Source organism: Schistocerca gregaria, chromosome 9 (genome assembly GCF_023897955.1).
Source record: "Schistocerca gregaria isolate iqSchGreg1 chromosome 9, iqSchGreg1.2, whole genome shotgun sequence".
Lineage (NCBI taxonomy): Eukaryota > Metazoa > Arthropoda > Insecta > Orthoptera > Acrididae > Schistocerca > Schistocerca gregaria.
In genome coordinates, this window is record NC_064928.1 from 202,323,379 (window position 1) to 202,337,397 (window position 14,019).

At 43.5% G+C, this 14,019-nt stretch overlaps 1 protein-coding gene across 1 annotated transcript in view; it reads right to left on the reverse strand.

The window, feature by feature from the left end:
* LOC126292061 (uncharacterized) overlaps positions 1-13,720 on the reverse strand; it is a 33,140-nt gene extending 19,420 nt beyond the window's left edge. Inside the window, exons 1-2 of the mRNA XM_049985865.1 lie at positions 13,649-13,720; positions 969-1,088 (exon numbers count right to left, since the gene is read on the reverse strand). The gene's annotated coding sequence lies outside the window, so the exon portion shown is untranslated. The remainder of the gene's footprint in view (positions 1-968; positions 1,089-13,648) is intronic.
* Positions 13,721-14,019: the final 299 nt, after the last annotated feature.

Consider the following 14,019-nt stretch of genomic DNA (forward strand, 5'->3'; position numbering starts at 1 on the left):
TATTTACCTTTTCTTATACAGTTGTCCACAAGGATTATCTCTCTCTCTCTCCTTACATCTATTAAGAAACTTTTCTTTTTCTACCGCATACATCGATTAAGAAACTTTTCTTCCTCTGCCGATCAGTACGAGAACAAAATCCGCCCAGACAAAATGTCTTACATAGAATCCGTTCTCACTTAACAATCATATATAGTTTCGTAGTACAAACAATGCTAGTTTTTTCCGTGCAATATAAAGTCTTTGATTCACTGAGCACAAAAAGTAAAATAATAAAATTATAATTGCATTTTTAATATTGTCAGTTCTTCTTTATATCATGAAAATAAGGTTTGACATCATCATAATATTATTTTTCATCGCTGTAGCACTATAAAGCACACAATTCTCTTTTCCGGTCTGGCATGGAAGATTCGACAGATGGTCGAAACAACACGGATAGGCTTTCTTCAATCGAAGAGCCCTCTAAATACCATATATTGAAATGGAACTGACAAATTAGTTGAGCGGTTGAAATAAAGTACTTTGGAAGTATATTAAAAATTCGATGGGCAGATAAGGTTCAAAATGAACAAGTACACACTGAAAAAAAAAGTGGGGAAATAAGTTTGTGGAAGGACCTAAGCAGAAAAAGGGACAGAATAGCGTGACACTTGTTATGGTATCCAAGAATAGTTGGCTTGGTGCTGGGATTAGCATTATGCAAGAAAATAGTAGGTATACAGACAAAGGTTATAAAGGTTAGACTATGCAAAACAGTTACATAGCATGCTGGGTGTAGTAACATCTTATGGGTTACAAGGATAGTACAGAGTGAAACAAGTAGAAAGATTGATGGCTTAAAAAAAGAGTATAAGGGGAAACGGCAAGGATAGATCACTAGCAAGTACAGCTAAAGTTGTTGATGCACTGAGGATGCAGTACTCTAATTACTGCCGTATCATGTATATTTTTTCTCGTGTACTCACCACAAAGAAGATGGCAATGATGATCGCTCCAGCCCTGAGGGAGCATCCGCAACAACACTACTTTAGAACTACCATGTCTGCAACACTGGTTTTCTGACTCGGAACTTGCAGTGAATTGCTCTGTAACAACGGTATGATGGTCACATTTCATACAGACGCTTGAACACATTATGAAGTTAATAGCCAAATTGTTTAGTGTGACGTGACTGGCGACACTAATTACACTGCATATCCTCAGCGGAGGAGAACTGCTTAAATTGTACCCACTTGAGATTTTACTTATTATACTCTACACAGTAAATTACAAAATTATTCAAACAGTACTATCCCCAACTAAAAGATGTCGTTCTTGGTATCTGATTTAAATAACTGAAAATCTGAGAAAAATGAACATATTCCATTCAGTTTTTTTAAAAAATATGCAAGCGGTATAAATTAGGAACCAGGTTTCCTTAATTCGTATCAGTGGATACATAAACTGAACCACCCACAACGGACGACATACAATATAACCATTTAGGTAAGCCTAGATGAGTGCGAACAATTTCAAATAAAATATTACAGTTTTTCTTTATTTTACACTCCTGGAAATTGAAATAAGAACACCGTGAATTCATTTTCCCAGGAAGGGGAAACTTTAGTGACACATTCCTGGGGTCAGATACATCACATGATCACACTGACAGAACCACAGGCACATAGACACAGGCAACAGAACATGCACAATGTCGGCACTAGTACAGTGTATATGAACCTTTCGCAGCAATGCAGGCTGCTATTCTCCTATGGAGACGATCGTAGAGAGGCTGGATGTAGTCCTGTGGAACGGCTTGCCAAGCCATTTCAACCTGGCGCATCAGTTGGACCAGCGTTCGTGCTGGACGTGCAGACTGCGTGAGACGACGCTTCATCCAGTCCCAAACATGCTCAATGGGGGACAGATCCGGAGATCTTGCTGGCCAGGGTAATTGACTTACACCTTCTAGAGCACGTTGGGTGGCACGGGATACATTCCATTCGTCCCTCCATTCACGCCTGTCGCGACACCACTGGAGGCGGGCTGCACGATGTTGGAGCGTGAGCGGAAGACGGCCTAACGGTGTGCGGGACCGTAGCCCAGCTTCGTAGAGACGGTTGAGAATGGTCCTCGCCGATACCCCAAGAGCAACAGTGTCCCTAATTTGCTGGGAAGTGGCGGTGCGGTCCCCTACGGCACTGTGTAGGATCCTACGGTCTTGGCGTGCATCCGTGCGTCGCTGCGGTCCGGTCCCAGGTCGACGGGCACGTGCACCTTCCGCCGACCACTGGCGACAACATCGATGTACTGTGGAGACCTCACGCCCCACGTGTTGAGCAATTCGGCGGTACGTCCACCCGGCCTCCCGCATGCCCACTATACGCCCTCGCTCAAAGTCCGTGAACTGCACATACGGTTCACGTCCACGCTGTCGCGGAATGCTACCAGTGTTAAAGACTGCGATGGAGCTCCGTATGCCACGGCAAACTGGCTGACACTGACGGCGGCGGTGCACAAATGCTGCGCAGCTAGCGCCATTCGACGGCCAACACCGCTGTTCCTGGTGTGTCCGCTGTGCCGTGCGTGTGATAATTGCTTGTACAGCCCTCTCGCAGTGTCCGGAGCAAGTATGGTAGGTCTGACACACCGGTGTCAATGTGTTCTTTTTTCCATTTCCGGGAGTGTATATTAAAGCGTAAAGGTGTAATGCCAGAAATGTATAAGAATCCATCTCGAATTAGATGTGTGAGGACTTCCAATAACGTCCTAGCGTATTGTGGTTGATTATGTAAAGTTAGAATCATTGTTTGACAAAAAACGCATCCCTAGACAATCGTAATTTTGAAATAGCGGTCATAGTATTTCAGAGTTAATGGATCCCGTTCAGAATTGCACGGAATGCTCTGCGAACGTGTGTAACAACACGGAGTTGTAGATCTACATCTAACAAAATAAGCTCGTTGAATTGTTACCGAAACCCCTTTCCCTCAGATTCAGTGATATTTCTTGGATACATTTTGTCTGCCATTCCTTCTTCTGAGTTGAAAGTAGGACGCAGTCCGTTTCTTTCTGCATCATCGGAATCTAGTTTTATTACGTCTGACATGCATTGTCAGAGCCAATACAATTCTTTTGGGTGTTTGACCGCACTGCCAGCGTGTGAAATTTTTCAACGTTTTGGACACTGTTGCAAATGGCCGAAACTTCAGAAAATTTTACACACTTACAATGCAGTCACGTAACGAGACGAATTTTATTGGCTATACATTTTTTTTTCATTGGAAGAGGGTGAGTCAAATAAAAACCTTAAATTTGTAATAACAGATCTAAATTTCGCGCCGTTATCGTGTAAGTTGGCAAGCATGCTACAAAGAGCGTTCAGAATGGCCTTTAGGTGGCAGCATAGTGCAGATGCATGCATACCGTCGCAATATCAGTATAAAGATGGCCGCCCCACTTGAGATTTGCACCAGGGAAGAACAGCGTTCTGTTATTCGGTTTTTGCGTTGTCAGGTGTGAAACCTATTGAAATTCATCGACGAGTGAAGGTTCAGTACGGTGATGCATGTTTGTCACAGCAGCAAGTCTACGAATTGAGTAGGAAGTTCGCAAATGGTGTGACTTCAGTGGAAGGTGCTCCTCGTCCAGGTCAGGCACAACGAGTTGTGACTCCACAGAACATTGCAGCAGTTGAAGCCATAGTGAAGGAAAACCACAGAGTGACACTGAATGACATTTCAGCATGTTTACAGATTATTCATGGGTCAGCACACCACATTGTGCATGATGTGCTCCTGTTTCACAAAGTGTCTGAAAGATGGGTGCCACGGCAGCTGACTCCTGAAATGAGAGAACGACGTGTTGATGCTTGTGAAGAACTTCTTTGGCGCTTTGAACGAGAAGGTGATGGCTTCCTTGCAAGAATCGTTACTGGGGACTAAATGTAGGTTCACTTCCATTTCGAGTGTCTTCCTCATCCACCATACTCACCAGACCTTGCCCCATGTGATTTCCAAATGTCTGGACCACTCAAAGACTCAATGGGAGGAAAGAAGTTCCGTTCTGATGAAGACGTACGGCACACAGTGCATGAGTGATTAGGCGGTCTACCAAAAGAATTTTTTTCTAAAGGAATTTATGCACTTTGTAAGCGCTGGAGGACTTGCATTGAGCGATGGGGAGATTGTGTTGAAAAGTGATACAACTTTGTACCACTTCTGAACAATAAATAATATTTTAAAAAATATTTAAGGTTTTCATTTGACTCACCCTCGGAAGAATAGACTCTAACCATCATTAATTTAGTTAGAAAATTCTTTTCTGAAGCTAAAAATTTACATATCCATTTGAATTTTTGTTGTTATTATCAGCAAGCCTCTTAGAATGGGTTGTATGCACGTTTCGTATGTGTGTATATTCATTTAATGCCCACCTCTGTAGCTGAATTGTCAGTGCAGATGAATCCCATACATTTACTTGGGTTAGTTTCCTAGTTTAGCAGGAATTTTTCCTTGGTGGGAGGACTACTACGGGTGCCCTCACCGATTCGTAGCGCGTCCAAGGTCAAGAAATCCGAAAACTATCGGAAGAGCTGACCATGTGCCCTTCCACACTACATACGATGACACCACAGGTAGAATACGACACAGCGGCCGGTCGGCCGCGATTGACTCTTCTGAGATCAGAACACGGAACTGTACCTTAATTTTAAATTAATGTGATTCATGATCCGCATTTAGATATCCTAATGAAGCTAAATACTGTGCATCTGTGCTCCTCATCCCGTAACGTCTTGCTGCCATACTGTAATGCAAAATAATTATTTAATTAATAACTTAGAATACAGAACGAATCAGAATATTCACCATGTCATTTCTAAACATTATGTTACGCTAATGACGGTTATCACATTTTTAAAGGTCACTATACGAGCAGGTCAACGGTCTTGCCGGTGTGATGACACCGAAGTTAGCCGGTCGGAGTGGCCGTGCGGTTCTAGGCGCTACAGTCTGGAACCGAGCGATCGCTACTGCCGTAGGTTCGAATCCTGCCACGGGCATGGATGTGTGTGATGTCCTTAGGTTAGTTAGGTTTAAGTAGTTCTAAGTTCTAGGTGACTGATGACATCAGAAGTTAAGTCGCATAGTGCTCAGAGCCATTTTTTGACAGCGAAGTTAAGCGTTGCCGAGCTCGGCAAGCACTTGGATGGGTGACCGACCGGACCTGCCTAGAGGTTTTGACAAGCGGAGTGAACTCAGCCCTTGTGAGACCACTTGAGGAATTACTTGACTGAGAACTAGCGGCTAACGGGTCCGGACACGAAAACTGGCGGGAGAGCGGTGTGTTGAGCCCACGTGCGCCTCCATACCCGCATCCAGTGAAGCCTATCGGCTGAGGAGGACACGGTGGTCGATTATACCGTTATACCCTTGTTCTGATGGAGTTTTTCTATACGAACAAGTTTCTTAAATTGCATCCGTACACTAACGAAGCCAACGGCCTTGGCGCAGTGATAAAACCGGTTCCCGCCAGATCACCGAAGTTAAGCGCTGTTGGGCTGGGCCAGCAGTTGGATGAGTGACCATCTGCTCTGCAGAGCGCTGTTGGCAAGCGGGGTGCACTCAGCCCTTGTGAGGCAAACTTGAAACGTCCCCTTAGAACAATTGTACAAGACTGGTCTATATGAAACGTCCCCTTAGAAAAATTTATACACGACTGTGCTTAAACTGACACACAATATTTTTAGCGCACCCCAATCTGACTTCCAAAAATCCCTACAAGAGAATGGCCCTGACTAACATTAACCTATACGTTTCACAAATCACTTACCTCACAAAAATCTTCGTTACTCAAGCTACTGCAATACAGCGAGCGCCACTACTGCCAGCTAAATAAAAGATTCAAACTACGGAAGTCACTAACTAATGATAGGCACAGTTAGCAAATGAAAGATTTTAATAGAGAACAAACAATGTATTTACCTCACTAGTCATAATATATATAGCAGTTCATGACACCAATTCTTACAAATTTCAAAACTCCGCCATCTCTCTCCCCACATCCACCACTGCTGGCGGCTCACCTCCAACTGCGCAACGCTACGGGCTGTTAGCATCCAGCTGCCGCTGCCCAACACTACAATGGCAGACAACAATGCAAACCAGCCACAGACTGCACACGACACAGCCAGTGATTTTTATACAGAGCGCTACGTGGAGGCGGAGTTACCAATAAAAAAAACCTAAACAGCCTACTTACAAACTGAGGAGCTACTTGACTGAGAAATAGCGGCTCCGGTCTCGGAAACTGACATATGTCCGGGAGAGCGGCGTGCTGACCTCATGACCTTCCATATCCGCATCCAGTGACGACTGTGGGTGAGGATGACACGGCGACAGGTCGGTACCGTTTGGCCTTCCAAGGCCTGTTCGGGCGCAGTATAGTTAAGTACAGTAACGAAATTTTATAGTCGCCATCATCTCTTTAATATTTCGAACAAACGGAGGGCAGCTAATACAAAATGACAGCAGTCTGAAAAGTAAGTTTGTTTCCTGTATTAGGTTGGTGCATTAGTTCGTAACAATTTTGTTATGCAGTTTGGTATTTCTATTGCTATGGATTTATCTATCGACTGTAATTTTTTTATTTCTACTTCACTGTTATGTGAGTCTACATATTGTCATTTTCTCATTTGGAGGTAGTGACTGGGGCTGTGGAAGCAAGAATGAGAGTGCCAAGTGGAGAAATCGGAACATTTTCGACATATTCTTCTGTTTGAGTTCAATAGAGGGGAGACAGCAGTGAAGGCAGCCAGAAACATTTGCACCGTGCATGGGGATAATTCCACTGGACAGAGCACGGCAAGAAAATGGTTTTCTTCATTTAACCAGGACCGTTTAGTCATTAGTGCCTCTTCACGTTCTGAAAGACCTTAGGGGTTTGATGAACGCCTTAACCCACTATAATCCAAGTCAGTCTGCTCGACAGCTGGTACATGTGATAAACTGTGATCATTCCAAAAATGGTCCAGATGGCACTGAGCACTATCTGACTTAACTTCTAAGGTCATCAGTCCCCTAGAACCTAGAATTACTTAAACCTAACTAACATAAGGACATCACACACATCCATGCCCGAGGCAGGATTCGAACCTGCGACGTAGCGGTCGCGAGGTTTTAGACTGTAGCGCCCAGAACCGCTCAGCTACACCGACCAGTGTGATCATTCCACCATCGCACGACATTTGCATGGAATGGGGAAGATTCAAAACTCGTATGTGTGCTCTAAGCCAAAATAAAACAAAAAAAGAAATGAGCAGGTGGTCACATATGCATCTCGGATGGCTTGTCATCAATTCACTCGTGAAAAACACCAACCGTTCCTATCCTGTATCGTTACAGTTGACGATAAATGACGTCTTCATGCTACCAAAAGGAAAATAAACGAATGGTGGAGCCCAAACAAAGCAGCAACTCCCCATTCAAAGGCCTGTCCGCATCCACAATGTCTTGTATCTGGTGGAACAGAGGCGGGGTGTAATTGGTTTCCCATGATGTAACCATCACTGCCGATATTCGTTGAGCGGGCCGTATTTCCCATGGTCCCTGGTCGTTTCATAATGACATCACGTAGAAAGAAAGTAAGCCAACCTACCTAAGATAGGTGTGACTTGAACAGAGCTGGAAGGGATGCCAAACACTCGAACAGTATTCAAGAATGGGTCGCACTATCGTTATATACGCCGTCTGCTTTTTGAATGAGTTACATTTCCCCAACTAAAACAAAGTCAAGCATCTGCCCCCATTGCCACCAGCCTGACTTGATCACTCCATTTCACATTGCTTTGCGGCTCACGCCAAGACACGTAATTAACGTTACGGTGCAAAACAGCACGCCGCTAATGTCCCCGAACGAGTTTGTTTTTCCTACTCATACGCATTAACTTACATTTTTCTACCTTCGGAGCAAGCTGCCATTTATCACACCAACTAGGTATTTTGTCAAGTCATCTTGTATCCTCCTAGAGTCACCCAACGACGGCACCGTCCCGTACTCCATAGCATCATCAGCAAACAGTCGCGGACTGCCACTCAGCCTGACCGCTAGGTCATTTATACATTCACAGAATAAAAGCAATACTGTCGCACTTCCCTGGGGCACCCCTGACGATACACTTGTCTCTGATGAACACTCACCGTCGAGGACAATGTATTGGGTTGTATTACTTAAGAAGTCTTGCAGCCAGTTGCATAACTGGGAAGCTATTTCGTTAACCCGTATCATGGTTAACGCTGCAATGCGGCACCGTGTCAATCGCTCAGCGGAACTCTAGGAATCTACCTCTTCCCTCCATCCATTATTTGTGCGATACCATGTGAGAAAGTGGCCAACTGAGTTTCGCACGAGCGATGCTTTCTACATCCGAGCTGATTTGTGGACCGAAGCTCTTCTCTCTCTACAAGATTTATTATATTCGAAATCAAAATGTGTTCTGTAGTATCATTGCCACAGATACTACTACAACGCCGCGCCAACGCAAGGTTGGCAGCCCGTCGTCTGCCGAGCACAGCGCACTCTAGCGGGCTGTGCAGCTCGACGGAACTGGAGTGTGCCTCGTTCACTTATTAGCTAGATTTCAGCCTAGGCAGACGCACTTTCAGAATCGGGCCTTAGACAGTTCTGTAATGTTTGCATTGATTCTCTGAGGAGGGCCCATCAGGCTTAGTCGCTGAGAATATGTTGTATTAGTTCATGGCCGCAGCTGCAGTCCTGTGTGTACTGTGTGTTTCTTGAATAATATCCTTCTCTCTAACAGTGTGCCGTACAGCATATTATTGCAACCTGGACTCCTTCAGGTCCTATCAACACGGCCTCCTACTTATTTGCATTTAGTAACGAGCTGAAAATACCCACGCGTTTTGTGCCTCTAAACATTGAGACACTATATGTTCAAGAATTCTGCAGGAAACCGATGTAAAGAATTACGCTTGTCAGTTCCTTTAGTCTTCCTACTCCTACATACAGGAGCGGCTTGTGTCTTTTTTCCCAGGCGTTTGGGGCGTTTCGCTGTGAACGAGATTCCCGATAAATGCAAGCTAGTAGATAGTTCAGGTAAACATGCCGACGTCGCAAAGTGAAGATCAAGAGGCACAGAAAGTATATGAGGATACTGAACGGAAAATGCAGTATGTAAAGTGAGATGAAAATGTAATAGTCATGGGATATGGAATGCTGTGGTAGGGGAAGCAATAGAAGAAAATGTTACGGCAGAATAAGGGCATGGGACTGAGAGAAGAGAAAGTCTGAGTTCTGTGATCAGTTTCAGCTAGTAATGTCGAACACTCTGTTCAAGAGTCACAACAGGAGGAAGTATACTTAAAAGAGACTGGGTGATATGGGAAGATTTCAGTAAGGTTACATCATAGTCAGTCAAAGATTCTGAATCAGATACTGGATTGTAAGGCGTACCCAGGAGCAGACATGGACTCAGACCACACTGTAGTAGTGATGAAGAACACGCTGGAGTTAAATATGAAACGTCCCCTTTGAAAAATTGTATATGAATGTGCTTAAGCTGACACACAATATTTTTAGCGCAACACAATCTGACTTTCAATAATCCCTACAAAAGAATGGCCCTGACTAACATTAACCTATACCTTTCACAAATCACTTACCTCACAAAAAATCTTCGTTACTCGAACTACTGCAATACAGCGAGCACCACTACTGCCAGCTAAATAAAAGATTCTAACTACGGAAGGCACTAACTACTGATAGGTATAGTTAGCAAATGAAAGATTTTAATAGAGAACAAACAGTGTATTTACCTTAATAGTCAAAATATATATGATAGTTCATGACATCCAGTCTTACAAATTACAAAACTCCGCCATCTCTCTCCCCACGTCCACCACTGCTGGCGGCTCACCTCCAACTGCCCAACGCTACCTGCTGTTAGCATCCAGCTGCCGCTGCCCAACACTACAAAGGCAGACAACAATGCAAACCAGCCACAGACTGCACACGGCACAGCCAGTGATTTTTATACAGAGCGCTACGTGGCGGCGGCGTTACCAATAAAAAAACCTAAACAGCCTACTTACAAATATAAGAGATTAGTCAGGAAGAAACAATACGAAATGTTGTGGGACACGGAGTTACTAAGGAGTGAAGAGATATGCTTGAAGTTCTCTAAGACTATAGATGCTGCATTACGGAATAGTTCACTAAGCAGTACAGTTGAAGAGGATTGGACGTCTCTAAAAAGGGCAATCACGAAAGTTGCGAAGAAGAACATTGATACAAAGAAGGTACCTGAGAAGAAACCATCGGTTTCAGAACAATGCTTCAGTCGATCGATGAAAGAAGGAAGTACAATAATGTTCAGGGAAATTCAGGAATACAGAAATACAAGTCCCTGAGGAATGAAGTAAACAGGAAGTGCAGGAAAACTAAGACGAAATGACTGCACGGAAAATGTGAAGAAATCGGAAAAGAAATGATTATTGGAAGGACTGATTCAGTATACATGAAAGTGAAATTAAAAGCAAGGGTGGTATCATTAAGAGTGCAGCGGGAGTTCCACTATTAAATGCAGAGGAGAGAGCGGATAGGTGAAAAGAGCAGTGAAGATGTCTAAGGGGGGAAGGGGGGGGGGGAGATTTCTCTGATATCACATAAGAAGAAACAGTAGTCGGTTCAGAAGAAATGAGGGGTCCAGTTTTCGAATCATAATTTAAAAAGTTCTCGAAGACTTAAGATCAAATAAGGCACAAAAGATAGATAACATTCCATCAGAATTTCTAAAATAATTGGGGAAGTGACAACAAAACGGCTACTCACGTTGGTGTGTAGAATGTATAAGTCTGGCGACATGACATCTCACTTTCTGAAAAATATCGTCCACACAATTCCAAGACTGTAGGAGCTACAAATGCGACAATTATCGCATAATCAGCTTCACAGCTCATGCATCCAACCTGCCGACCAGAATGGTATACAGAAGAATGGAAAAGAAAATTGAGGTCGTGTTAGATGATCAGCTTGGCTTTGGGAAAGGTAGCAGAGAGCAATTCTGACGTTGCGGTTGATAAGGGCAGCAAGACCAAAGAAAAATCAACAAACATTCAGAGGATTTGTCAAATGCCGCAAGATGTTCGAAATTATGACGAAAATATGGGTAAGGTATAATGAGAGACAGTATAGAACATGTACAAATGCCAGGAGGGAACTAAAAGAGAGGAAGACCAAGAACGAAGTGCTCAGATTAAAAACGGTGTCAGATAGGGATGTAACCTTTCGCACCTACTGTTCAAACTATACATGGAAGACGCAGTGACGGAAATAAAAGAAGGGTTCAGCAGTGGAATTAAAATTCGAGGTGGGAAGATATTAATGACACGACTCGCTGATGACATTGCTATCAGCAGTGAAATGAAGAAGGATTACATGATCTGCTGAATGGACTGAACAGTCTAGTGAGTGCAGAATATGGTTTGAGAGTAAATAGAAGAAAAACGAAAGTAATCAGAGATAGCAGAAATAAGAACAGCGAGAAACTTATCATCATTGGTCACGTAGTAGATGAAGTTACGGAACTCTGCTACCTAGGCACCAAAATTGCCAGTGACGGATGGAGCAAGTCTACTTGTATCGAACGTAGGCTTTAATTTGAGGAAGAAAATTCTGAGAATGTACGTTTGGAGCACAGAATTGTATGGTAGTGAAACACGGACTGTGGGAAAACCGGAAGAGAAAAGAATCTAAGCATTTGAGATATGGTGCTACAGATTAATGTTGAAAACTGCCCAGAATGATAAGGTAAGGACTGAGGAAGTCCTGCGCAGAGTCGGAAAGGAATATGTGGTAAACACTGATAAGGAGAAGGGCCAGGATGATAGGACATCTATCAATACATCAGGGAATGACTATCATGATACTATAGGGAGCAGTATAGGGTAAAAGCTGTAGAGGAAGACAGAGATTGGAATACATACAGCAAATAATTGAGGAAGTAGGTTGCAAGTGCTACTCTGAGATTGGCACAGGAGAGGAATTCGTAGCGGGAGTCAAAAGACTGATGACTCAAAAAAAGGTAGGGGTCCAATTCTCAAGAGTACTCTCTTTACAGCCGAATTTGGATTCCATCTAGACCTAGGGACCTAGACCTAGCGACTGTTTCCAAATATTTCAGCTGCACCTCTACGCCTGGGATATCTACTTCTTTGCCATCCATGAAGGATTGTGTGCGACAGTCAGACGACTGTATGTTTGTACTATTGTGTTGCGTGAATGATTTCTTAAACGCGAAATTTATAGCTTTAGCTTTCCTTTCGCCATCTCCTGTTGCGTCACTTATGTGTTCATCGAGTGACGGGGTACAAACCTACGACCTAGTTAAATTACGTGTGACCAGAATTATCTCGGATTTCAGTGAGATCTTTCGGTAAGGTATGACGGTGAAAGTTGTTAAATACCTCGCGCACTGATCTTCTTACGGACTCACGAATTTCTGCTAACTTTTGTCTGTTAACAATTGCGTGATCTTTAAACGAGAGCGCAATAATCTCTATTTTCTCAGCATTTCCCGAATGTGATTACTACTTTTCCTGCATTCTGTCATTCAGGTGCAGTTACCGTTGAACTAGATACAACTGACCACGAATTGACTCTTGCTCCGTACTCAACATTTCCTTTTTGTGCTTGTGGACGGCCTATTACTAGATTTAAATCTGTAGTTTTCATAAAGCAATTACAAGAAATTATGATTTTTTTAAAACAAATGCTTTTCGACTTACAAAATAGCCCAGAAGGCCGAAACGTTGCATAGCACTTAAGTGCGGTTGCATCTTGCCTCCGACTCCTTACAGACTGCAATAGACATGCAGTTATTGGTCTAGCGGCCAAGTACAAAATAATTCTAACACATTAACTGTATTCGCAATTGCGAATACGAAGAGTCATCAGCTGTAGAATGGAATGTCGACAGTGAAAATTTGTGCCGGGCCGGGACACGAACCCGGATTTCCCGATATATTACGAACGGTCGCCTTACCATTTGGTTATCTGATCCACTTCCAGATGTCGTCAACCATGCATCTACAGTCTGTACATCTGTTATGTATATTCCCGTACAGGTGAGACATTTAAAAAAATTGCTCTAAGCACTATGGGACTTAACATCTGAGGTCATCAGTCCCCCTAGACTTAGACTACTAAAACCTAACTAACCTAAGGACGTCACACACACCCATGACCGTAGCAGCAGCGCGGTTAGGGACTGAAGCGCCTAGAACCGCCCGGTCACAACAGCCGTCTAAACATTTTACTTGAAAGTCGCTTGCCAGGTGTCGGCGGATAAATACGATATTGCAGTGCTTGTCTTGTTATGAATGCAACTTTGCACAGTAATTAAGAATAACACAGGCACTGAAATTCGCGTAATTCCTACACATGTCTCAGAGACCATTATCGAGCAACACATCTGCACATGTCCACTAGCCGCTATGGAAACGTTACTGCATATCGTGATAACACTTTGTGCGCCGAAGAAAACTAATTAGTCGAGTACATCACAGAAGACTCTGTACTGAACCACCGACAGTCACATTAGAAACAGTGACTCGCGGAGACGAGTCGAACAGTTCTCCGAGGAACACACCTTTACAGCGCAGACGGACTCCTTGTAGATTCCAGCGTAGCCTCAAGGGTTTCTCTCTTCTTTCCCAACTGACTGCTCCATTTGGGAGACTCGAGCGTTTAAAAACGGCTCAAGGAAGGAAACTGCGGCTTCGCTTCGATTGCGTCAGTTCGTAAACGAAATTGAAACGCCTGGGCTAGCAGGACAGAGCGGATTAGGTTGTGGAAAGGGGCCAAAATGAATTGCTGTCAGTTGCACTTAACATAAAAACTTTATTTATCAACACACAATATTACAATAAGGATGCAAAACACTTAAAACTTTAATCGATCTTCCATGATTAACTTTAGATCGGTTGTAGGCCACACTCAAAATCCAAGACACAAGTCCTA